This window comes from Choloepus didactylus, chromosome 16 (assembly GCF_015220235.1).
Source record: "Choloepus didactylus isolate mChoDid1 chromosome 16, mChoDid1.pri, whole genome shotgun sequence".
NCBI lineage: Eukaryota > Metazoa > Chordata > Mammalia > Pilosa > Megalonychidae > Choloepus > Choloepus didactylus.
In genome coordinates, this window is record NC_051322.1 from 86476791 (window position 1) to 86504655 (window position 27865).

Here is a 27865-nt window from a genome sequence, read left to right on the forward strand (position 1 = left end):
ATGCGCCTGACCAGTGCCCGCCCGCACGCCGGGACCAGCAGCCAATCAGCGGTTGCAGCGGGTGTCTGCGGGGGTGTCGGCGGCGCCAGCGCCTGAGGAGGCCTTGATTCCTTTTCGGTTCCTCTTCATAGTTCTTTGGATCTGTCCTCTTGATGGCTATTTTTGAAGCAAATGAATTCTTCAGGTTCTGACTCCTAGAAAATGGAAGACCACAGATACCAAGGAAATTGTAGTCATCATGCTTTCCAAATTTTCCACATACACCACTATCACGTAAACTTATCAAACTGCTTAATTCCCCCGTCCCCAATGTTCAGTTACACCCTCAATTGCATATATGATGACAGTTCTGTTCTCTAGATTATTGTTCTTTTTTTTCCTCAACACTAACTTCCAAGACATATGTCATTTTTAAAAGACATTACAGGTAACTTTAGAAATATTTAAAAAAAATTGTGTATTTCTTATTTAAAAATACATGTTGTAGGTATTATCCTTTCTTTTTGGCAAAATGCTATATAGAGAATATAATTTCCCAGTTCTGGAGAAAAATGACTCTAGAGTTTATGCTCTTAACAATGAGCTAGGCTGCCTTTACCTATTACCAGAATAAATGCTATTGGACAGTCTGCTTAATATTGATGTGCTGCTGTAGCCAAGGGACCTTAGATGCCAGCCACAGCATATACACACACACACCTGCCTTCTTGAACATTCTGGCCAAATGTGAACCACAGCATCATAAAGCAGTAGGCTTTCCTGAGGAGAAAATCCAAGATCCAAAGGGATTCCATATTTCTTTATCTAAAAGCCATAAAATGCAAAAATATTAATTTCACATTCTTTATGCAGATGTATAACAATCTGGAGAGTTACTCACTTTCCAAAGTGGTTTATACTTGCATGATTGACTGTAAGTGCAGCAAGTGGTGATAGTATTCAATAACAAAGTCATTATTCTTCAGAGAGCACACATACTTTACTAAATCATTGTAGTGCTCTTTGTACCATACTATAATTACAGGATTGAAATAACTGCATTCTCTTTGTGTTTTCAAAGCTTTCATGTAACTTTTATTTTATGAATACAAGCAAGTCTAGGGAGAGCTGTACATGAGCTCATTCTCAATACAGCTCTAGAAATAGTGCTGAATAGTGAGAAGAACCTTTAACAGAAGTCAGTTTAACTATAAAACATAACTGTGCTTTACTTTTCCTCCTGTCTTTATCTTCTGTTATAACCTATAATTGCCTTTCAGGTCTTGGTTTTTAATTATGATTTTTCTACTTTATTTTTGTATATATTCTTGTGAAGCATGCCTTTGTGTAAACAAGCATGGGATGAATAACTAGTTATATAGTTATATGATTATTTAATTTGTAACTTTAATTATTAATATTATTTGTTATTGTTATTATATTATGTCTCTATCATTGAGAATAACAAGTCACAAGATGATATGAGCTTTTGTTCATTGTCCATTTTTTTCAAATCTAAATAATTGATATTCCATTATGTCTATTAATATTATACTTGGCTTTATTTTTTCATAGGGTTATCATCTGACTGTATTTATTTTACTTAGGTATCTTGTTTATTTCCTTTATTCACATTAAAATTTAATGTAAGCTCTATGAAACAAAGGCTTTTGTTTTCTCTTGTACTTCTAGGAACTAGAGTGGGACAAAGTATATACTAGGCCCTTTAATATTTGTTCAGTGAAAATATGAATGTCACATCAGGGGACCTGCAGATTTTGGTTGAATGTAGCCAGAAAAATATGTTTTTATATTACCATAGAAAATTATGAAAATAGTCATAAATAAACTATAGCAACATTGATTAATTCAATAATAACATACTGAGTGCATAAGAAGAATAAGATATTAAGATATGGATAAAATTATCAAAAGATATGGTCTCTGTGAATGTCTAGTGTTTTCAAAGGAAATTAAGGCATACACAAAAATAACTAAAAGACTGTAAAAAAATCTCATAATGTAGGAAATAATATAGGACTTGAAACTGAGGAATCAAGATAGTATTTGAGCTATGCCTCAACAGAGTATTTTTTAGATAATGGATAGGGCTTTGCTTCAAGTGTAGAGGTAAGATAAAAAATGACGTGTTAGTCATTTCACCAAAAAGAATTAAAGCAAAGTCAGTCAAGCATTGGGTAACAATGAATAATGCAAATATCAAGAAAATTCATGAAAGGGAAGACTTCTGAGGTACGAAACAAGAATGATAATATGGAACTGAACCACATATAAATAGAATATTTTGAGGCAATCATTGCACAATGGACAAAAATTGCCTGTGGATATGTTTTTACTTTTTTCTTACAAAAATATGGAGTGAAAATTTCTCATTGCTATTATTCCTTCCTTAATCACACTAACATTACATACAGAATTCACATAGACTGAAATAGATAAACATGGGAGAGCCTGATCTTAGAGGTTGATAGATCCACCATCATTTAGCTGTGTGGACATAAGCAGGTCATTTAACCCCCTAGAGACTAGTTATATAGTCTGCAAATAAAAATGAAACCAACTACTTTTCAAGGTTTTATTAAGGACTAAATTGTTTTGCATATAGAAGATGCCAAAATACGATGCAAGCACATAGAGTATTATAATAATTTTGAGCTCCCATTCTCCTATATTAAGATATCATACCCAATCTAATTCTGTATGATAGTTTTTCTGTCCTATTGTTTTGTTGTTCTTTTGAACATTTCAAGGCATTTTGTGATAGACCAGAATTTTCCATTTTGCTCTCAAACTGTTCCCAGTATCTTTAAATTAACAGCAACCATCTAGAAAGAAATAAAAGTATTGTCACAGAAAACAAATTGACATTGCTTGCTTTTCAAGAAAATAAAAAGCTCAAAAGACATTTTAAGAGAATAAAAATATTCTCTAAATCCTGAATGTATTAAAAATGTATGTGTAATAAAATAATCTGTGGTTAATTTTAAACAATCACCAAAGGCTGAAACTTTGAATTTCATTGACCAAATATAATAATTATATCTATTTCAGTTATAAAGTTTTGACCAATTTTGAAACTTTTCTAGCTTTTTTGCATGGGGAAGTTAGTGATATGCATAGTACAAAAGAAGGATAGTTCTAAACTGTCTCTCACTTTCTCTGAGAATGTAAATATCAAAGAATAAATGGAAAAATTAAATCACTCTAACACAGCATGAGGTGTCATGTAAGGATGTATAATTATATTAGGTCAAGTGATGAGAGGAGATGCTTTCCAGTTAAACATAACCAAACTCAAAGAAAATAAATCTTAACTTGAGGAGGTTTTATTTCATTTTGTTTTAGAAATTTACTGAATCAAAGATGAGATAAAATTACTTGTCCATTAATAGCAACAATAATGAATTCAAAATTCATTCTTAGTGAGAGCTTCAGGATTACTGATAGTAGTAGATAGTGCCAAAAAGGGACACCAGATCATAACATGAAGGTAATCCCAAACTTCTGCTACACTTTCTGTCCCAAGACAGTACACCTTTCAATGTAAAAAAATAGTCTGAAGAAAAAATCAGTTGCAATTTTTCCAAAATTTTAATAGATTATGCCACCAAAATCTATTAGTCCCTTCTCCACCACTCAGTGTTTTTCATTCTCCCACTGACAAAGTTGATCAATGATTCTAACAATCTTTTAAACAGAATTAAAGTGGATTTGAGAATTTTATCAATGATATATCAAGAGAGGACTTGATCCATCTTGTGTATGATAGCTGAACTATAAATATATTATTCTCATGGCAGTAAAAACTCATAAAAAAGAGAAAGATGAATGAAAGAAAAGGTTTTATAATTCTTATTTACAAATTAAATATTGGTTAAATTATAGAGATTAGCATAAAAAGATAGTAAGTTGAAGAAAAATTTCTTTAAAAATAAAATATTTATTCATGTTTCACTAATCCCATCACTGAAATACAGTTAAAAAATGATGCAATAAACTAATTTGAAATAACTTTTTCAGGCTTTGGTCTACAGGTTTTATATAAAGCACCTATTCTACAGTAGTGAAAAATCAAGCAAAAGTCTGAGTTCCCTGATTGTTACTGGAGGCAAGATGAGTGCAGTGATTAGTTCAATTATTAGTTTGGCAAAATACGTGTGATTTAGTAATACATAAAAGCAAGAACAACTTCATTAGACTTGATTATGAATAATTTCTGTAAAATTCTCAACTAATAAGCCTATATTTCCTAAAATTGCATCCTTCTGTATATTACACCCTAATTTTAATAGAGCAAGGAAAAGAATTATAAAAAACCTGTTTCAAAAGGCCTATGTTTATGCTTCATTTCTGATTTTACTAAAGTATTTATCCTTTACAGATTTGAAACAGGTACTGTGGAGAGGAAACAGAAGATATCAAAGAGCTTTTAGTCAAAATAGGAAAAAAAAAGAAAAACAGATATAGACATCAGAAGCCTGTTGGTAACAAAGTTATGTTAATAAACTGCAACATTTATGAGTGTGTTTGACCTGTCAAAGAATAGTCAATAAATCAGAGATGGGCGTGGAATTTATAATGACATGAGAACTTGATAAGAATCACTCTTGCTAGTATTTTAACCAAACTCAAAAGATAAGAATCAAAATACTTTAACATAGACATTTCACAACTTTTAAATTCAGTGTTATGTTTAAGAACATTAAATCTTGTCATTTTACACACAGAGGTAACTCTTTGCTGGAAGGTGACTTAACCATTAAAAGTACAGAAAATGGAAGCAGGCTGCCTGCATTCTAGTCTTGCTCTGCCACTTAAAAGTGTGAACTTGAGAAAGTTAATCTCTCTTTGCTTCAGTTTAGTAGCCATAATAATAATGGCTTACTTACTTCATAGGGTTTCTCTGAAGAGTACATAATGTTAGAGTTGGAAATTGCACAAATGTCCATAATAAACTCTAAAATAATGTTAGCTATTATCACTCTCTATATAGCAATATGTGTAATATAATTATTTATATCTAAATCAATCTTTGCATTCTTTTTCTACATTTATTTTATTGTTAAATAGATCAGTCCATGTTATATAAAACAAATATTCAGAGTTAACAAAGCATGATAAAGCAAATATCTGTGTAACTTTCTCTGTAAATTAAGATAAATAATGTTGCCATCACTTCAGAAATCCAGGAAGCAGTGCAGATTATAATAGCCCCATCCTCTGGAGGTTACTGTGTTGCTATTTTTATTAAGATTTTCTTAGAATGTTTTTCATTATATGTGTGTATGTCATTATGCTCATTCATAAGCAATATAAGCTGGGTTTTCCAATCTTCTAATGTGTTATCAATGGAAAAACAGCATGTTTTCTTACATGCCTAGTTAACTTTGCATGTTATGGTTTTAAGATTAATCTCTGTAGCATTCATTTCTATTGTTCTCTGTATTGTATTGTGTGAAATTACATATTTTGATTATAGTATCTACTTTTGTGGACATTTGAGTTGTTTCTAATTTTGTGCTTCCATTAATAGTTCTGCTATGAACATTTTGTACACACATCTTGTGATCCACGTATGTAAGAGTTCTTAAAATTCAGTCTTATTTCTAAAACCTTACACATTGTTTTTCTAGTCCTAAGATGTATCACCAGGAGTGGAATTCCTTGTTCATGAAATATTGTCATTTTCCTTATATTTTGTCCAAACAATTTCCAAAGCAGTACCCACCAGCAGAGTATGAGCCCACATGTTGCACCATCTCCTCTGCAACACTTTATATTGTCAGATTCTTATTTTTACTGATCTAGTTGAGTGGGTCTCATTGTAATTTTAATTTTAATTTTCAGGGGTATATTGGGCATTTGGATGTTTACTTTGTGAGTGGATTTTTCTTATCAATTTAAAGTAAATCTTCATATTTTTATGAGTGTTCTTTATCAGTTATGAAGTTGCAAATACTTCCCACTAAGTGGCTTGACTTTTTCTTTGCTTAATATTATCTTTTGATGATATTTAAAATAATTTTAAAATAGTTACATTTGTTAATTTATTCTTCCCAGGTTGTGCTTTTTATGTCTTACTTACAAAGTTTTTCTCTACTTCAAAATCTTGAAGATATTCTCTTCAGATATTATCTTCTAAAAGTTTCATTTTACTGCTTTTCACAACAAAAAAACAAATCCAACAACATTTTAATTATACACCTTGACCCAGTAGAATTTATCCCTGTTATGAAAGGTTGGTTCAAGATAAGAAAATCAATTAATGTAATCACCACATTAGCAGAATGATGGAACAAAATCACATGATCATCTCAGTTAATGCATAAAAAGCATTTGAGAAAATCCAGCACCCCTGCTTGATAAAAACACGTAGAACACTAGGTAGAGAAGGAAATTTCCTCAACATGTTAAAGGGAGTGTATGAAAACACACAGCTAATATCATATTTAATGGTGAAAGACTGAAACTTTCCCTCCAAGATCAGCATGAGACAAGGATGCCCACTTTCACCACTGTTATTCAGAATTTTACTGGAAGTTCTAGCCAGAGCAGTTAGGCAAGAATGAAAAGCACCCAAATTAAAAGGAAGAAGTAAATCTTTCCTAATTTGCAGATGGCATGATCCTATATACGGAAAATTCAGACAAATCCACAACAAAATCTTAATGCTAATAAATGAATTCAACAATGTGGTGGGATACAAGATCAATACCATAAAATCAGTAGTGCTTCTATACACAGGTAGTGAATAATAGGAAGAAGAAATCAAGAAAAAAATTCCATCCACAATAGCAACTAAAGGAATCAAATGTCTAAGAATAACTCTAACCAAGAATGTACACAGAAAATTACAAAACAATGCCATAATAAATTAAGGAAGATCTAAATAAATGGAAAGATATTGTGTTCATGGACTGGAAGATATCAGTCCTACCCAAAGCAATTTATAAATTCAATGCAATCCCAATCAAAATTCTAAAAACCTTCTTTGCAGAAAGGGGAAAGCCAACCATCAAATTTATACAAAAGTGTAAGGAGTGAAGAAGAAACTAAGATGGCAGCTTGGTGAGACGGGGCAAAAAACACCTCCATGAAAAACACTAGATAAAAACCACAGTGACCCAGAATACCAGTTACAGTGATATGCCAGCTGGATAAGGTCTACTAGTTCCACAGGGGCTGTATACTTGGTGAAACTGGGAGTCTGCATTCTGAAATGAGTGAGTAAGCTGGTTGGAAGGCCTGCAGGCACACAGCAGTCTGGGGAACCCAGGGCTTGGTGTTTGGAGACAAACTGGCTCTTCTGAAAAAAAAAAAAAAAAAAAAAGGAAAAACCCAGGAGCACCTGCAGTTGCGAAAGTGGGAACCATGCAGTGAAACACAGCTAGAGGGGGTTGGGCTGGACTCTTGGTGTCTGGCCTGGAAGATAGCTGGCTGCAGATACCCTCCAGGACAGGGGAACGGTGGGGAGAGACAGAAACAGAAAGAAATCCTGCAGCAAGCAGTTGGTTACCAAGAGGGCTGGATAAACTCCTGCCTGGGCCATGCCCACAGCCCAGAGCCCCACCAGTTGTCCCGGAGCTGGGAAGGAGGAACTGTGTGAGGAGGAAGTTGTTGAGACACCACGTTTGGCCATATTTGCACCATGCTGAGATGACACTGGCATGGCACGGTGGCCTGGGGCTTCCCTTGAGGGATGACGTGCACTGGTGAAGTAGCATGGCATTCCCTCAGCAGAGGTCCTGGAGGATCGTGGCTGGGCAGGGGGACCTGCTTGGAGAACCTAGGGACATTATGCCAAGTCTGGTGGTTTGTGGGACAGTGAGAGAGAGGGTCTGGGGCTGAAATGAAATGAAGGTGTAGACTCTACCTGCAGCCTTGGATCTCCAGGAACCTGGCGGATTTGAATATTAAAGCTGCCCATCCTCCCTGGCCACCCATACCCACGCCCCTCATTCAGGGTGGATGGCTCCAGCAACACACCCAAACTGAGTTCTCCAACTGAACCCCACAAGAATCATTTCCCCACACACCGTGGGGACAAGGTGGAGAACTGACTTGAGGGGTATAGGAGATGCACAGATGCTATCTGCTGGTTAGAGAAAGTGTATGCCACTAAACTGTGTTTCTGAAAAATAAGATTGGTATCCCTTTTTTTTACAACTTGAAAGAACCCTATCAAGCAAAGCAAATGCCAAGAGGCCAAAAACAACAGAAAATCTTAATGCATATGATGAAACCAGATGATATGGAGAAACCAACCCCAAACACACAAATCAAGATATCAGAAGAGACACAATACCTGGCACAATTAACCAAAGAACTACAATCAAGGAACAAAAACATGGCAAAGGATTTAAAGGATATCAAGAAGACCATGACCCAGGATATAAGTGACATAAAGAAGACCCTAGAAGAGCATAAAGAAGACATTGCATTTTGGCTCTTTCTTCCTTTTCAATATATGCATTTAGTGCTATAAATTTCCCCCTCAGTATTGCTTTGGCTGCATCCCATGGGTTTTGGTATGTTGTGTTCTCACTTTCATTCATCTCTATATATTTAGCAATTTCTCTTGCTATTTCTTCTTTAACCCACTGATTGTTTAGGAGTGTGTTGTTTAACCTCCAGGTATTTGTGAATTTTCTAAGTCTCTGATGGTTATTGACTTCTAATCGTATTCCATTGTGGTCAGAGAATGTGCTTTGAATAATTTCAATCTTTTTAAATTTATTGAGGCTTGTTTTATGTCCCATCATATGATCTATTCTGGAGAAAGTTCCGTGAGCACTAGAAAAGTATGTATATCCTGGTGATTTGGGATGTAATGTTCTGTATATGTCTGTTAAATCTAATTCATTGATCAGATTGTTTAGGTTTTCAATTTCCTTATTGGTCTTCTGTCTTGTTGATCTATCTATAGGAGAGAGTGATGTGTTGAAGTCTCCCATAATTATTGTGGAAACATCAATTGCTTCCTTTGTTTTGCCAGTGTTTGTCTCATGTATTTTGTGGCACCTTGATTGGGTGCATAGACATTTATGATTGTTATTTCTTCTTGTTGAATTGCCCCTTTTATTAGTATGTAGTGGCCTTCTTTGTCTCTCAAAACATCCCTGCATTTAAAGTCTGTTTTATCTGAGATTAATATTGCTACACCTGCTTTCTTTTGGCTATAGCTTGCATGAAATATTTCTTTCCATCCTTTCACTTTCAATTTCTTTGTGTCCCTGTGTCTAAGATTAGTCTCTTGTATGCAACATATTGATGGTTCATTTTTTTGATCCATTCTGCAAATCTATATCTTTTAATTGGGGAGTTTAATCCATTTACATTCAACGTTATAACCATGAAGGCATTTCTTGAATCAGCCATCTTATCCTTTGGTTTATGTTTGTCAGATATATTTTTCCCCTCTCTCTATTAATATCCTTCATTGTACCCATACCGAATCTCTTTAGTACTGAACCTTTCTCCAAGTCTCTCTGTCCTTTCTTTCTTTCTCTGTCTGTAGGGCTCCCTTTAGTAGCTGAAGTAGGGCAGGTCTCTTGTTAGCAAATTCTCTCAGCATTTGTTTGTCTGTGAAAAATTTAAGATCTCCCTCAAATTTGAAGGAGAGCTTTGCTGGATAAAGTATTCTTGGTTGGAAATTTTTCTCATTCAGAATTTTGAATATATCGTGCCACTGCCTTCTCACCTCCATGGTGGCTGCTGAGTAGTCACTACTTAATCTTATGCTGTTTCCTTTGTATGTGGTGAATTGCTTTTCTCTCGCTGCTTTCAGAACTTGCTCCTTCTATTCTGTGTTTGACAGTGTGATCAGAATATGTCTCAGAGTCGGTTTATTTGGATTTATTCTATTTGGAGTTCACTGGGCATTTATGATTTGTGTATTATGTAGTTTAGAAGATTTGGGAAGTTTTCCCCAACAATTTCTTTGAATACTCTTCCTAGAGCTTTACCCTTTTCTTCCCCTTCTGGAACAGCAATGAGTCTTAAATTTGGACATTTTATACTACCTATCATATCCCTGAGTTCTGTTTTGATATTTTCAATTTTTTCCCCATTCTTTCTTTTATGCTTTCATTTTCCATTCTGTCATCTTCCAGGTCACTGATTCATTGTTCAACTTCCTCTAGTCTTGTATTATGAGTATCCAGAATCTTTTTAATTTGGTCAACAGTTTCTTTAATTTCCATAAGATCATCTATTTTTTTATTTAGTCTTCCAATGTCTTCTTTATGCTCTTTTAGGGTCTTCTTGATCTCCTTTGTATCCCGTACTATGGTCTCATTGTTCATCTTTAGTTCTTTGAGTAGTTGCTCTAGGTGCTGTGTCTCCTCTGATCTTTTGATTTGGTTGCTTGGGCTTGGGTTATCCATATCATCTGTTTTTTTCATATGCTTTATAATTTTCTGTTGTTTTTGGCCTCTTGGCATTTGCTGAACTTGATAGGGTTCTTTTAGGATTTGTAGACCAATTGAAGTCCTTATCTCTAATTTATCAGATCTACAGCTTTGTGGAGTACACTTTCTCTAACTAACCAGCAGGTGACATCCATGAGCCACCTGTTCTCCACAAGCCAGTTCTCCCCTGCTTTGCCTTTGTGGTGAGTGGGGTAGTGAGTCTTGTGGGGTCCAATTGTTGTACCAAGCTTGTGTGTGTAGTTGGTGTTGCCCGCCCTGTATATGGGGTGTGTTTCTGTGTGGTCAGGGAGGGGGTTGGCTCTAACAATCAAATCTCCCTGGTGATCCTGGAGTTTTAAAGCTGCTGAAATAGTCTAATACTTCAGTTCAGTCCTGCCACAGTTTGTCTCTGCCACTGACCCACTAGTCCTTGGTATTAGCATATGGCTCCTGAGACTTGTGAGTGGGTCCGTCTTCCAGGACGTGCAACCCCTGGTCCTCTGTTGAGGGATAACTGTGCTATGTCACAGGTGAGTGCTGTCCCCCCAGGCTGGTTCTGGGCTGCTGGGTTGTGTAGGGAGGCTCCCAGTCTGCTGAAATGATGGCTGAATGGGGCTTTGTTATTTCACACTGCTCCACATTCCCAACTCTGGGACAATCAGCTGAGGTTGCAGGGAAGGCTAATATCCACACCCAGTTTTGTGGTGTGTGCCTGTTATTTGAAGCACTTCTGTCACACTGGGTTGTCTGGGGCAGCTCTGGGCTTTGGGGCTGGCAACGGTCAGGAGTGTTTCCTGTCAACCAGAATGATGGCTGTGAGCAGACACCCCCAATTTCTTGGGAAGTTGTGGTGTTTAGTGAATTTTCTCAGCCACTGGATTATTGCCTTTATCTCAGAACTCTCTTAGTTCTGCTCTTGTCTTGACCTGCCCCAAATTGCAAGTCTTTGAGGCTTTCTGTATTGGGCTTCTTAGAGTAATTGTTTTAGAAAAAGAAATAAAAGATTTAAAAAAAATGACCCTCCTCACAGATCTAATGGGTTCTTGAAATGCTAAGAGACAAAGCAATTAGGGCCATTAAGGAAAGGTCCACAGGGCAGAGAGATCAGATTTTCTTCAGGATTTGCATATGAGCCTCAGGGCCTGAGCTCTGCCTTTCCCCTTTCTATGTTCACCAGGACTCCAAAAATCCTCTGCTTTTATTTTGGAGTTTTTTGTGCTGTTTTTTTCTATGCCTGGATCCTCTCTGCTGGGCTGGCTGCTCTCAGATTCTCTGGTGTCTGGTCTCAGTCTATCTATGGTTGGAGTTTGGATCAGTAGAATGAGTTTCCGATAAAGGCTGCCACTGCAGTTCTCCCTTCTCCTTCCTGTAGCAGAGAGCCCCTCCTCCCATGGGCCTGAGCCTGGCAGGGAGGGGTGCAGGACCCCTGGCTGCAAAAACTTATAGATTTCACTGATCTCAGCAGTTCCACATTTTCAGGAGTGTTGTATGAATTATGCCCAAACTCAGATTTCTCTGTGGTGTCCAGTCCACGCAGTTCCTGGCTTTCTACCTACTTTCCTAGAGGAGTAACTAAAACATACAGCTCACCAATCTGCCATCTTGTTCCACCCCAATCAATACCAAAACCAGGCAAAGATGCTACAAAAAAGGAAAACTACTGGCCAATCTCCCTAATGAATATAGATGGAAAAATCTTCAACAAAATACTTGCAAATCGAATCCAAAGACACATTAAAAAAATCATGCACTATGACCAAGTGGGGTTCATTCCAGGCATGCAAGGATGGTTCAACATAAGAAAATCAATCAATGTATTACAACACATTAAAAATTTGAAAGGGAAAAATCAAATGATCATCTCAATAGATGCTGAAAAAACATTTGACAAAATCCAACACCTGTTTTTGATAAAAACAGTTCAAAAGTTATGAATTGAAGGAAACTTTATCAATATGATAAAGAGCATATACGAAAAACCCACAGCCAGCATAGTACTCAATGGTGAGAGACTGAAAGCCTTCCCTCTAAGATCAGGAACAAGACAAGGATGCCCGCTGTCACCACTGTTATTCAACATTGTGCTGGAAGTGCTAGCCAGGGCAATCCGGCAAGACAAAGAAATAAAAGGCATCCAAATTGGAAAAGAAGAAGTAAAACTCTCATTCTTTGCAGATGATATGATCTTATATCTAGAAAACCCTGAGAAATCAATGATACAGCTACTAGAGCTAATAAACAAATTTAGCAAAGTAGCAGGATACAAGATTAATGCACATAAGTCAGTCATGTTTCTATATGCTAGAAATGAACAAACTGAAGAGACACTCAAGAAAAAGATACCATTTTCAACAGCAACTAAAAAAATCAAGTACCTAGGAATAAACTTAACCAAAGATGTAAAAGACCTGTACAAAGAAAACTACATAACTCTACTAAAAGAAATAGAAGGGGACCTTAAAAGATGGAAAAATATTCCATGTTCATGGATAGGAAGGCTAAATGTCATTAAGATGTGAATTCTACCCAAACTCATCTACAGATTCAATGCAATCCCAATCAAAATTCCAACAACCTACTTGGCAGACTTGGAAAAGCTAGTTATCAAATTTATTTGGAAAGGGAAGATGCCTCGAATTGCTAAAGACACTCTAAAACAGAAAAACGAAGTGGGAGGAGTTATACTCCCTGACTTTGAAGCTTATTATATAGCCACAGTTGTCAAAACAGCATGGTACTGTCACAAAGATAGACATATAGATCACTGGAATTGAATTGAGAATTCAGAGATAGACCCCCAGATCTATGGCAAACTGGTCTTTGATAAGGCCCCCAAAGTCACTGAACCGGGTCATAATGGTCTTTTCAAGAAATGCGGCTGGGAGAGTTGGATATCCGTATCCAAAAGAATGAAAGAGGACCCCTACCTCACACCCTACACAAAAATTAACTCAAAATGGACCAAAGATCTCAATATAAAAGAAAGTACCATAAAACTCCTAGAAGATAATGTAGGAAAACATCTTCAAGACCTTGTATTAGGCGGCCACTTCCTAGACTTTACACCCAAAGCACAAGCAACAAAAGAAAAAATAGATAAATGGGAACTCCTCAAGCTTAGAAGTTTCTGCACTTCAAAGGAATTTCTCAAAAAGGTAAAGAGGCAGCCAACTCAATGGGAAAAGTTTTTGGAAATCATGTATCTGATAAAAGACTGATATTTTGCATATATAAAGAAATCCTACAACTCAATGACAGTAGTACAGACAGCCCAATTATAAAATGGGCAAAAGATATGAAAAGACAGTTCTCTGAAGAGGAAATACAAAAGGCCAAGAAACACATGAAAAAAATTTTCAGCTTCACTAGGTATTAGAGAGATGCAAATTGAGACCACAATGAGATAACATCTCACACTGACTAGAATGGCTGCCATTTAAGAAACATGAAACTACAAATGCTGGAGGGGATGTGGAGAAGTTGGAACTCTTATTCATTGTTGGTGGGACTGTATAATGGTTCAGCCACTCTGGAAGTCAGTCTGGCAGTTCCTTAGAAAACTAGATATAGAGTTACCATTTGATCCAGCGATTGCACTTCTTGGTATATACCCGGAAGATCAGAAAGCAGTGGTGCGAACAGATATCTGCACACCAATGTTCATAGCAGAATTATTCACAATTGCCAAGAGATGGAAACAACCCAAATGTCCTTCAACAGATGAGTGGATAAATAAAATGTGGTATATACACACGATGGAATACTACACGGCAGTAAGAAGGAATGATCTCGTGAAACATATGACAACATGGATGAACCTTGAAGTCATAATACTGAGCGAAATAAGCCAGGCACGGAAAGAGAAATATTGTATGCTACCACTAATGTGAACTTTGAAAAATGTAAAACAAATGGTTTATAATGTAGAATGTAAGGGAACTAGCCATAGAGAGCAATTAAGGAAGGGGGAACAATATTCCAAGAAGCACAGATAAGGTATTTAACATTCTGGGGATGCCCAGGAATGACTATGGTCTGTTAATTTCTGATGGATATAGTAGGAACAAGGTCACAGAAATGTTTCTATATTAGGTAACTTTCTTGGGGTAAAGTAGTAACATGTGGGAAGTAAAGCAGTTATCTTAGGTTAGTTGTCTTTTTCTTACTCCCTTGTAATGGTCTCTTTGAAATGTTCTTTTATTGTATGTTTTTTTTTAATTTTTTTATTTTTCATACAGTTGATTTAAAAAACAAAAAGTTAAAAAAAAAACAAGGAAAAAAAATATGTGGAGCCCCCTTGAGGAGCCTGTGGAGAATGCAGGGGTATTGGCCTAACCCACCTTGATGATTGCTAACATGACCACAGACATTGGGGACAGGTGGTTTGATGGGTTGAGCCCTCTACCATAGGATTTACCCTTGGGAAGACAGTTGTTGCAAAGGAGAGGCTAAGCCTCCCTATAATTGTGCCTAAGAGCCTCCTTCTGAATGCCTCTCTGTTGCTCAGATGTGGCCCTCTCTCTCTGGCTAAGCCAACTTGAAAGGTGAAATCACTGCCCTCCCCGCTATCTGGGATCAGACATCCAGGGGAGTGAATCTCCCTGGCAAGATGGAATATGACTCCCGGGGAGGAATGTAGACCTGGCATCGTGGGACGGAGAACATCTTCTTGATCAAAAGGGGGATGTGAAAGGGAATGAAATGAGCTTCAGTGGCAGAGAGATTCCAAAAGGAGCTGAGAGGTCACTCTGGTGGGCACTCTTAAGCACAATTTAGACAACCCTTTTTAGGTTCTAAAGAATTGGGGTAACTGGTGGTGGATACCTGAAACTATGAAACTACAACCCAGAACCCATGAATCTCAAAGACAATTGTATAAAAATGTAGCTTATGAGCGGTGACAATGGGATTGGGAAAGCCATAAGGACCACACTCCACTTTGTCTAGTTTATGGATGGATGAGTAGAAAAATAGGGGAAGGAAACAAACAAACAAACAGACAAAGTACCCAGTGTCCTTTTTCGCTTCAATTGCTCTTTTTGACTTTAATTATTATTCTTGTTATTTTTGTGTGTGTGCTAATGAAGGTGTCAGGGATTGATTTATGTGATGAATGTACAACTATATAATGGTACTGTAAACAATGGAATGTACAATTTGTTTTGTATGACTGCATGGTATGTGAACATATCTCAATAAAATGAAGATAAAAAAAAGTGGCATCATCCCATTGCCATGTTGACCATATTTGGATACTAATTCAAATGAACTATAATAAAGAAAAACCATGGCATTTAAGAGATGATTGTAATTCTAAACATCAGATAAAAAAAAATCAACTGCAAAAAAAAAAAAAGAAGACATTGCAAGTGTAAATTAAAAAGTAGAGGATCTTATGAAATAAAAGAAACTGTTGGCCAAATTAAAAAGAATCTGTATATTCTCAGTACAAGATTAGAGGAAGCTGAACAACGTCTCAGTGCCCTAGAAGTCCACAGAACAGAAAATGAAAGAACAAAAGAAAAGAATTGAGAAAAAAATAAAAAAAATAAAAATGGATCTCAGGGACATGATAGATAAAATAAAACATCCAAACTTAAAGCTCTTTTGTGTCCCAGAAGGGAAAGAGAACAATAAAAGTCTAGAGAGAGTATTCAAAGAAATTGTTGGGGAAAACTTCCCGAACCTTCTACACAATATAAATACACAAAACATAAATGCCCAGCAAACTCCAAATAGAATAAATCCAAATAAACCCACTCTGAGACAAATTCTGATCAGACTCTCAAATACTGTAGAGAAGGAGCAAGTTCTGAAAGCAGTAAGAGAAAAGCAATTCACTACATACAAAGGAAACAACATAAGACTAAGTTGTGACTACTCAGCTGCCACCATGGAGGCGAGAAGGCAGTGGCATGACATATTTAAAATTCTGAGAGACAAAAATTTCCAACCATGAATACTTTTCCAGTGAAACTCTCCTTCAAATTTGAGTGAGAGCTTAAATTTTTCACAGACAAACAAATGCTGAGAGAGTTTGCCAATAAAAGACCTGCCCTACTTCAGATACTGAATGGAGCCCTACCAACAGAGAAACAAAGAAAGGAGAAAGAGTTATAGAGAATTTCAACTTTTCCCATTGAGTTGGCTGCCTCTTTACCTTTTTGAGAAATTCCTTTGAAGTGCAGAAACTTCTAAGCTTGAGGAGTTCCCATTTATCTATTTTTTCTTTTGTTGCTTGTGCTTTGGGTGTAAAGTGTCAGTTTGATGGCAAGCTTTGCGACTCTGATTAAATCCATTTAAATTAAATTAATTTCACTTTCTGCTTTTTATTGTATACCAAAAACTTATTGTATTATCAGGAAGGAAGTTAATAAAAATTACCCACTTTGTTTAGTGATGTGCATAGATAGGTATGCAGATGTCTTAGGAGGAGGTGCACAAATATGATATCTGTCTCCTCAAATGTCAAAACTGTTTAAAGGAAGGGTGGTAGTTTAAAAAATCTGAGTATTCTTTGAAGTCAAGCATATTGAAGAACCATAGACTTTCAAGTAATTTCAGCTGCTTTCACTGGGTCCAATTGATGGCAGGTAACAAGTGCAAGCATTTGATCTATGTTCATGCTCAGGGGGTTGAAACTGCAACAGGAGGTCTTTGGAACCACTCAGAGTGGGTCACCAGAGACTGAAATAGGGGTTTTGTCTCTCTGGCTAATTCCTTGTCTTCATCCCATCTTTTTCTACTCCCATGTTCACCCTACCCTTTGGGCTGATAATTTCAGATGAGTGTAAAAGTGTTCACAGTAAGCATGCTTCTATGGCATACTTACCATCCTTGCTAATATAACTAGCTACCAATACTGTGCAAGATGTGAGGTGACACTATAGGTTAGCCATTAAGAATATTTAATGTGGCTTGATTTGATATGTGTAGATTCAGGCAAAGAAAATTTTAATCAACTAGACTTTTTCCCTTTAAGTGAGTTTTCTTTTGGTATGAGAGTTAATCATACCTGGATTGCTGGGATTTCCTGTCACTGGATTTTATAGTAGTGAATGAGATTTTTGCTTTTCTCATGTGCCAACCTCCTGACTCTATGGCTGTTTTCCCCAGCAGAGATTTTCCTACATGGGGATGCAAGAAGCCAGAATGTCCTTTTTGATACCTTCTCACCTCTGCCTCTTCTTTCTTCTCAATACCATTTTTGGGGCACATGGCAGAGGTAAAGTCCAGAATCTGCCATTTTTTGGTAGCACCCTTATATTTGCTTTTGGAGGTGGACCATGAAAGACTTTTTTGTCACCTCCTATTATAATAAGACCAGGAATTATTTTACATACAAGAGATAGCTGAACTAATTATTCACCTTTAGCAAAGGTAATCAATTTAAATTATAGCTTCAAAACTAAAAGGTTCATGTGTGGGTTGGATGGTGTGAAGAATCAGTAATAATGTTAATGAAAAATGTAGGAATGTTACATTGAATTGAAGTCTTTCTTTTTCTTCAGAAAAATCTAAGGATCCTAGTAATCTTAAATCTGTGCAAAAGTTTCATGTTTTCCAATGATTTTATGGGAATTCACTAGAATCAGTCTCATCAAAACTCATTGTAACTCAGGCTATGGAGCCAAAGAAGGGTTTCAGTCAATGCAAGAGCAAAAAGGAACATGTAGTTTTATAGGTTTAGCAAATTCTATCAAGTGTTTTCACTGTGCTTTTCTGTTTCTTAAGCTGATGTTTGTTCCCCCTTCAGTGTTTCTTTTAATGCTATGCTTTTTCCTTTTATATATGATTGTTTAATACTTTACTTACTTGTTAAGAAAGTTAAACCTGCATATAAAAGGTTATGTATGGGTCCTATGCATAATAAAAATATGTTTATTTAAAAAAGATTACAGACCATTAAATGAATAAAGGCATGGATATAGAAATGTTGAAATAAGGTTAAAATATAGATGTTTACTAATTAGTGACCAAGAAACTTTTTATACATAGGTGGATAAAATGGATATAAAATACTTTTCTGCTTTTTTTGCTTGAATCATGAAGTTTGTCTACACTTTTCAAAATATTTAAGTAATTAATCAGTCCACCACCTTGGTGTAAGTGGAAAGTAAGAACTCTCAATTTCTTACCATCTGATCTTCCTTCTTAGGATGTCATTCTTCAACCCTTCTCCCAGTTGTGGATTGTACTGGGAGTAAATAAGGAAAGTTTAAATGTACTCTTGAGATAGTGATACTAATAACTTGTGATGTGAAAAATAATCAGCTAATAGTCCTGATAGTATTAATATATGAGTAAAGAAATTTTTATGTTAAAACTATATTTTGTGATTTTATGATTTTAGGGTAATGATTTTGCAATCTTTTTAATGAAAATGGACATCTCATCAGGCTGCTGTATATTTCTGCTGGCCTCAAAATTGGGAAAATCATCTGCAGTCTTTATACTAAAATTTTTCTTAAGGTCAAAGGTTTTAAATATTAGAGTGAACACCCACATAACTAAACCAATCATGAACAGAGGTGTTGGCTGCACATCTTCCTTTGCCAAGTCAGCATGGGAAAGTTATGGGAAATGAAACTAAAATAAAATTGATCAGAAAAAACCAGTTAAGTGGTGATAACTGTAATTGACTTCATTATAGGAAACATTTACATATAATATCATGATTAAGTGGTATAATGGAGATTTTGTTGAAATTCTTTTGCTATTAGAAGAGTTTTAATTGGTGGAGTAGTAAATCAATTTGTTAAACATAGTAAAAGTAGTTCCAATGGGCATTTTAAGTCAATCTTTAATGCACTTCTAGTTTCCCAAACAAATCAGTTGGATTTATATTGTTCTTCTATCAGCAACTTTGCTTCATTCCCCTCCCTTTCCTCATTCATTCATCAAACATTATGGATGAACTGCCTTGTACCTGGGACAGTCAGATGAACATGGTACATTCTTGACTTGAGAATCTCAGTGTAGAGGGGAAGAATGGTAAGTAAATCATGACTACAGGACATGTTGGTGAGTACCTTATAGAGAGATGCTTGGATTATAACAGAAAAGCAGGCCAGGGAGAGTCAGGGAGGGGTTTAGGAAAGATCTTCAAAGGTGAAAAGAGGTTAGAGAGGAGACTGGAGAGGAATGAAAGAGGAAAGGGGATTCCAAGAAAGCAACAGGTACCAGTGCATGGAGATGTGAAAGAACCTCCATCTAGTGTCTCATTGATTTTATAACATATACTCCTTTATATATAATCTATGGCATTGGAAATCTAGAACATTATCTTAAGAAAACCTTCATATTTACCAAATTGAATTTTCCTAAGTTTTCAATTAACAGAGGCTTTGATTATAAGAAACAGTTATGGAAACTAAAATTGTGCCTATTCAAGAATATGATGATGGTAAAAGTCATCAATATAACCTTAAAAATACTGTCTTCTTAATGAAATGTCATTTGGCCTACTTCCATCATGTTTCATGACATGTTTCTTTCCTTTTTGGGCAGGATACCAAAGCTGAAATAATTACTAGAGAGAATAAGATGTTATTTGCCAAAGAAGAACAAAAATGGAATGCTCTCACATTTTCTATTGAACAGAAAATGAAAGAGAATTTAAACTCTAGGATAAAGAAGTTGGAAGATTTTTTGAAACCATGTAGAAGTAATTCAGTGAAATTTCAAGTTGAAATGGTAGGGTTAGCTGTGTGCTTGGAAGCATGGAAAAAATATTGCCAAGATAAAGGTATGGAGTTCTATTTTTTTGCTTCACTGAATTGGAAAATGAATAAAAATATAATGATTATAGCTAGCATTTATTAACTGGAAATTTGCATGGAAGCTTTGCATACATAATCTGATTTTATCTTTACAAAAACCTCCAAGACAAGAATTATTGTTTCTATTTTACCAATGTGTAATGAAATCTCAGAGAGGGTCCTAGAGCAAATATTTTGCATATTCAAAAGCAAAATCAATGACAGTGTTTTAAAAAGAACTATCTACAAATTATGAGCATCATTAAGGGAACCAACAAAGATGGCGAGGCACTCAGGAAGAATCTGTCACTCACCCTTGGCAGATCCAAAGCATAATTTTTCCCCCAGTGCAAAAGTAGAATCATGCTTGCCTACCACATGGAGTTCTTCTGAAGGTTGCTGTGGCTTTCCATTTGCTGTGCTTTATCAATCTCTATAGCAGGTAGTAGAAAAGAAAAAAGACACAGGAAGAGAAAGATAAGGGAGAAAGAGGGCTGGGTAGAGATGTATGAATTGATAACAGCTGAAAAGATCAGGTGTCAGAACACACCCAAACTGGCAAGAGTTCTAAGTAAACCTCACTGATCTCTCAGTATGGAGCATGTCCACACTCAAATGCATTTTACACATGCTCACCAAGTTCTTAGCTTTTTTTTTTTTGTCCCCATTCATTGTATCCTGAATTCTGCCCTCAGTATAGCATGATAGTGAGAGGTATGAGCTTTAGCTTATGTATTTTGCCCCAACCAGGATGTTCAGATTTGCAGTTGGCTGCCTAAGAGAGATTAGAGTTGACAGTGGCCTAAAGAACATAGAAGTTTATTTCACTCACATTTAGAAGTCCAGAGGCAACCATTCCTGGGTTGCTAGGGCAGCTCCAATGAGCCATTAGTGACCAGTTTCTTCTACTTTACACCCCATTATCCTTGGTGATTGGCTTTCCTTCTTTAAACTGCCCCATATTCCTGGATGGCTCCATTCTAGCAGATATTAGGAGAAAGGGAAGAAGACAAAAACTTTTCATTCCAGCAGTATGTTTCCCTTTAAAGATCTTTCCTAGAAATTTCATGAAAAAAACTTTTACTTAGATGTCATAAACCAGAACCTAGTCACAGGTCTACATCTAACTGTAAGGTGTATTGGAAAATGTAGATTTTTTTAGTCTTGGCACATTGCAGATTTTATTGCTTTAGGGATATGTAAGGAACATTGGGTGATATATATTGAGTAGATAGCTAGCAGTATTTTCTACAGATATTCTCCTCCTTGTCTTTCATCTTCCTAAAATTCTACCTATCTTCCAAGTCCATTATATGGGGCATGTTTTCCATAAAGTCTTCCTCAAATATTACAGTTAACATAAATTTCTGTTGCCTCTAGTGCTCCATTTGGGGAGGTCAAGGGCTATGCATGGTCCCTGCATGTGGACAACAAACAACTGGAGTGTAAGTGCTCAACATTATGTTGCTTTTTTACCCTCTTATAGCATTCAGTAGGAGTTCAGTAATGTTTGTTAACCATATTAAACATGGGGTTTTTAGAAGAAATGGGGCACCAAAACAGCCCCAACCTACTGAGTATGAAAGCATTGGCAGTGGCAGTGAAATGAAGAGGATACACATGACACAACTCAACATACGGTAATGGACAGGGATTAACAAAGTCTGTATTTGGAGGTTAAAATTGACTGACTAACTGGGAGGGTTGAAGTGATTACTGCAAATAGTTATCCATAGACAAGAGTAGGATTCAAAAAATGTTACAATTTTGACTAGATATTTAAATCATATACATATTTTTATTTGAGCATAGTAGAGAAGTAATATGAAAATAATAGGTGGAGGGAAGATTGTTTCCTAGAAACTTATACAAACCTGAGCTTTAATGATCTTATTTCTATCAAGAACTATGAAGGTTTTCTTTTTTATCCAAACACTTGCTCTGCTACTTCCTATTATCCCTGCAGGTGATGAAGTGAGGATAGTTGCATTTTAAAGTTATATTAGTCAATAAGGTCAGTCCTCTCTCCTCTAAATAAATCATTATTATCAACTAAGATAGTGAGTTTAAATAGTCTATCAATTAATTGATAGACTGAATGGTTAATCTTAGGTAATGAAACATTTGTTAGTTGTGATCATCTTTATAAAGCAATTCTATTTACTCTCTACAGAGGCAAAACTTCAAAGGATCAAAATATAGCTTTTCAAATGATGAAATGGATCCACTCCTTAATGGAAAAATATCCAGAACTTTTGCAAGAAGAAGATCATCAACTTATAGCCAGATGTCTTAAGTATTTAGGATTTGATGAGTTGGCAGGTAATGTGTTTAAATATCTCCATTTTAATATACTAGAGTAATTATTGCATATACATAATGTCTTGTAAATAGTCATCTCTTCTAGATTGTATTTTACTGAAAACATTTACTGCATTCATAGTTATTATTAGTAATCAAGCTACCCAACCTTGAAGTAATCAAGAATTAGGAAGTTTGTATAAATGTTTACCTGGAAAAACAGATTAAATGCCAGATAATCTCTGGAGACCATTAAAACAAATCCTACACTTAATTTTAGCAAAATAACCTGAAACTATAATGTGATTGTTCAACAGTCTTTATATCAGGTTGAGGCTATATACAAAGACGTGTGTTTGAAAATCTTGATGTCTGCTAATTTGTTCATAGTTAAGGTGATTTCAGTGGCAAAGAAATTCTTTGATAAATATGACAGTTTAAAATGTGGTAAAAATGCTTTTCTCATAAGAGGTAGTAAAATATTTTAATTATTTAAATTTTGTATTTAAAATCTCTTTCAAAATAAGTAATAAAGATTGTAGAAGACAAAAAAACAGAAGAAAAAGAATAAATATTCAACTGGCATTGGTGCAGTTCAGTTTCAACTACAATTCATGGACCATCATTCGACATGAGATGAGATAAACAATCCAGACCCCTGAGTTCTGGACTTTATTCCTGACACTTGGCAGGTAATTATGTGAAGTGAAACTAACATTCTTGTATTTTCTTCTTAAATGTGATCTCAAGAGGTTCTCATGATTGTGTCTCCACCTATTATATTTGGCATGAACTTCTTAGTATTGCATAATGACACAGCCATTTAAAATCATTCTGTCATTGAAAATGTGAAATGTAGACATTTTCCATGTAAAGAAATTGACATTTTTATTTATAGACCATTTTCTTGGAGACCTCTTGTTGGATTCACATATATGTTTTTGATGTGACATCCAGGCACATCATTAGGGAGCAACCTCCAGGTTTTGTGTGTGCCAGTAGGAATTCATATGCAAATAATAAATGTATGCAGAGAAATTTGAGTAGTGTAAACAGTATGACAAGTATTTAGATGTTTCACACATCACATGTCACTGTAGTAGCTATTCTACCAATGTATGTAACATCAATATTGATTGATATAAAATTTGAAATAAAAGTGTCTTCCTGTATAGATTGAACTGTATAAAATTGCTGATAAATTGAACATTTTTACCTACAAAAAATGTGATTTCATAGATTCAGTCTAATTGCATGTCCCATGCAGAGTCTCACTTTATCTTTCTTATGTTGATGATGGTGGAACATCTTTAAGAATTCATGCCTCCTTTTCTAGAGCTGGAGGATCATTTCCTCAATTCAATGCAGGGCACAATGCAGCCAGGTGGTCCCCACGACTGCCCTGCTCACTGTCATTCTTCTGAGGCCCACTTTGCTCTGAGTGATGGCCAGGTGTGGACCTGGATTGAACAGGGAGCATATGGTGGGGTCTTTTTTCATATTCTGCCCATCAGACAGGCTTTTGGTTCTTTGCCTAGTCATTTTTTTGATGTGATAAAAGCATAGGCTGATGAAATGAGAGCCCATGAAGCTTTCACATGCTCTCCAAGGTAAGTATTTGGCATTTTCTTTATAGAAAATAGGAAATAAATAGTAAAAGTATGAGTCTTTTAAGTTTTCTATCCTGTCATTTTTTACCATTAGATAATTACATATTAGCTACTTCTTAGAACTTAATTTCTCACAGCAATTCTGCACTTACTAAATGACATGTAATTAGAAAAAAATGTCTTTCCAATAAAAATGATAGTATTTTCTTCAGCCTCACTGTCCATTTTTTCCACTCTCTATGCTTTAGGCAGAAAACCCACCTTCCAGATACTTAATAGAATAAAATGATCTCTTCTTGGAGAATGACACAGGTTCTTCTCATTTTCCTGTAAATCTCTCTATGTGTTTACAGCACCCAGTCATTCCATTTGAGGTTCAGATAACCATATTGAAAGTATTTTAATCTACTTTGGTAATATAATGCTCACTTTCTTGACACAAATTGTCCTCTGAAACTGCAGTGAAAGCTCCTTGATGTTTTGGATAATAATGAATCAGCAGTGATTATTGCACTGACATCTTCAGGAAAAAAAACCTATGCTTCCTACTTGCCTGGAGAAAGTCTTGAACGAGAGTGAGGAAGGGGTAGTTGTGTATCTTGCACCAACAAAGGTAGTGCCTAAGTGACTATAATTTTCTCTTTTATCCCAAAACTCCTATTTTCAAATATTGCACATGGCCACATGGGGGGTCTGTTTGACTTTATTTTTTAACCTGCATGTTCCCCTTCCAGTTTCAGAGCCATGACAATACTTTCCTCAGAACCACAGGAAGGAAAAAGTCTGGCCATCACATGTTGCCTTAAGTATTCTGCTTGGATTGAGAGAAGAAGTCACACTTTTGTTGGGCTATTTTGCAAGTCCCCAGAGGATCTAACCTTGCCTGAGCAGGGCTTATGGGATGTATCTGAAGTGCTGTTGGGTATTAGTAACTGGCCTGTCTCTCAAAAGAGCTCATTTTGCCATATTTCTTTTATGTCTAGCATTGCTTGATTTTGAAGTTGAAAACAGAGAAAGACAGTCTTTGTCATTTAGGAGAGAGGTTGATTTACAGGAAGTTTGCATGTTCTCATCATTGACCCTTTGAATTTAATTTGGTTATTGTTAAGAAAGACCTGTTTAGTTGGGTTGACTAATTCTTTCCATTTTAGTCTGTAGAAAAAATGTGTGGCTATAGAGTGACTTGTGGTTAGCATTAGAACTGAATTGAACTATCTGATCAATTTAAATTAATACTTCATTTTTGATTAAGCTTTCTTTGTTTTTCATAATGATAAATGCAAGATGAGCCCATTGCATGATACTAATAAAATATAAGAAGCAAAACTAAAGTTACTAGAAGCAACAGTGCTAGGTCAAATGCAATCTTATTGCCAAATTACTCTTCTAAAAAATTGAATCCTTGACGTCTATGAAAAGTTTTGCCATAATTATAGGTGAAAACTGTTAAACTTAACTTTACATTTCTGTGATTAATAGTGATTTGAGCATCTATAAATATGATCTTGGTGCATTGGTGTTTCTTCTTTTGTGAATTACCGGTTGTTACATTTTCCCATTTTTCTTTTTCTTGAAGGTCATTGTGTTTTTATTGATTTATCAGAGATTTACATAAAAAGCTTATTAACCCTTTCTCTGATATAAATGTAACAAATATTCTTTCACATTTATCATTTTATCTCTTACTATATTTAAGTTATTTTAATGATAATAATGCTTAATTAATATCTTTGTATAGTTAGATATATCAATATTTTCATTGAGAGTTTCTGGTGTGTGCTCAAAAGTGTGAAAATATATGAAAATGTTCACTTTCAGTACTCTTATAGTCACATTTTAAAATTCATGTTTTAATCTACATGGACATTTTTGTGTTTTTTTGCATGAAGTATGAAATAGAGAGAGATCTGTAGGCTACTCCACACTCACAATCCACTGGCTAGGCTATTTCCTTGAGCTAGAGCATGGTTCTACTCATTGATATATATATTCAAACTGAAGAAATTCGATAAGTCCTCAAACATATGAGCCACAAATCTATTTGGGCTATGTCTTAACTTGACCTTTTCTTATATAGAAAACTCACAGCTTTTCTCTAAACTTTGATCATGCATGCATCCAACAGTTTGTTCTGATGTGTAGGGATCATTTTCATTTTTTTCCTTCTGATGAAGCCATCCGTTTTTTTTTCCATTTACTATAGTTTGAGCATTTTCAATAAGTATTACATGCTAGTCCAGAACACTTTAGTGTATCTAGTGTAGATGGGTATAAGAAAAGGATTATTAATTTCCTACATTAATAAAGGAACATTCTTTTAGAAAGATTGTGTTGTTCTCTAAGGTTTCACATATCTGTATTCTATTATATGACTAGTGAATCTCTCTCTTTGTCAATCGGGCCTTTGCTAATCAAGTGGTAGCAATTTTCCAGAATCATTTTACCAAAAACATGCCAAATGGTGTGTCTCTATGTGGTGTTTTTACAAGAGGTTATCATCATGATGCTTTAAAGTGTCAGGTTGGGTATATTAATTAATTTATTATTGTTAAGTTTTGGAAAAGCACTTATATGTATTTTTAACTAGGAACTCAACATCTTCATAAGACATTGGGAAATAATCTCCTTGAATTTATGAAAGACAAAATGACTTTCTTGAAAATCAGTATCATTACCTCTCAAAGAGTGAGAAATATAACTCATCTTTCCTTAAGGACTCTTACATTTTTAATCCTATTTCAATTAAATCATATTTGTAAAAAATGGATTCAGAATGATTTGAAAAACCAAGTATGTTAGAAAAATTAACAAAATTCCAATGAGTTTATTTTTTCTTGATAAGTGTATGAAAGGTTATGCATTGTAGTTTCAAAAATGATGTATAATTGGTATTATACTTGGTGTTAGGTAAATCATAGAAAAATGCATATTGTCCTCCTTAGTGAACTCATAGATAAATCATTAAAACTAAACAAAAAGTGAAAACGTGACTACAGAACATTGCATTGTAGATTTGGAGACATGCTACCCAGGTTGCCCATTGAGGATGGACTTTCTATCTGGCTGAGGGAAATGAGGTCAAGACAGACTCCAGCTATCAGCTCCCCCACATCTGCCTCCATAGTCCATGTTGTGGACTGAGATAGGCAGGAATATAAATGCCTAGTCATTTCAGCTTGATGTGGGACACTCTGACAGGCAATATGCTCTCCAGAATTCTGAGCTGGGTAGGCCAAGGTTTTGCCAGGCCTGTTTTGCAGTTTGATTTCTCCCCCACCCAATCCTGCTTTCTCCCCCTTCTTTTCATGGTTGTTAATCCTTAATAAGTATTTTATACCCCAAACTCCATTTCAGGGTCCTATTTCAAGAACCATTCCTGTGATGATGAGCTATTTCTATGTTTATTACCCTGAATTCTTGCTCCTAAATAAAGGAATTTAAACTTCAAATCTGATATTTTACTTTTATTGACATGCAAAAATGGAAATGTAATGTGGAGCAACTATTACATCACAATTTTAATGAAACAAAGTCTCAGAAGCAATATCATATCCTAATTATCAACAGTTACATTCAATAACTCATAAACCTACCTGTTATAGTCTTATTACTATGCCTGCACATAGTAAGTGCTCAACAGTGTTAGCTCACACAATGTTAGTATTTTTAGGCACATATCACTGTGCCTGCCTGCTTTGAAATTCTTCTGCTTGCCCCATGTCACCAAAAATGGGTGCAAAGGATCAGATATGTCATATTTGGTGGTTAAGTTTGGTGTTGTTTT

The 27865-nt window shown here is 35.5% G+C and overlaps 1 pseudogene; it reads left to right on the forward strand.

Moving 5' to 3' along the window:
* On the forward strand, window positions 1–27850 carry LOC119511434 (annotated as a pseudogene).
* The last annotated feature ends 15 nt before the right edge of the window (window positions 27851–27865 follow it).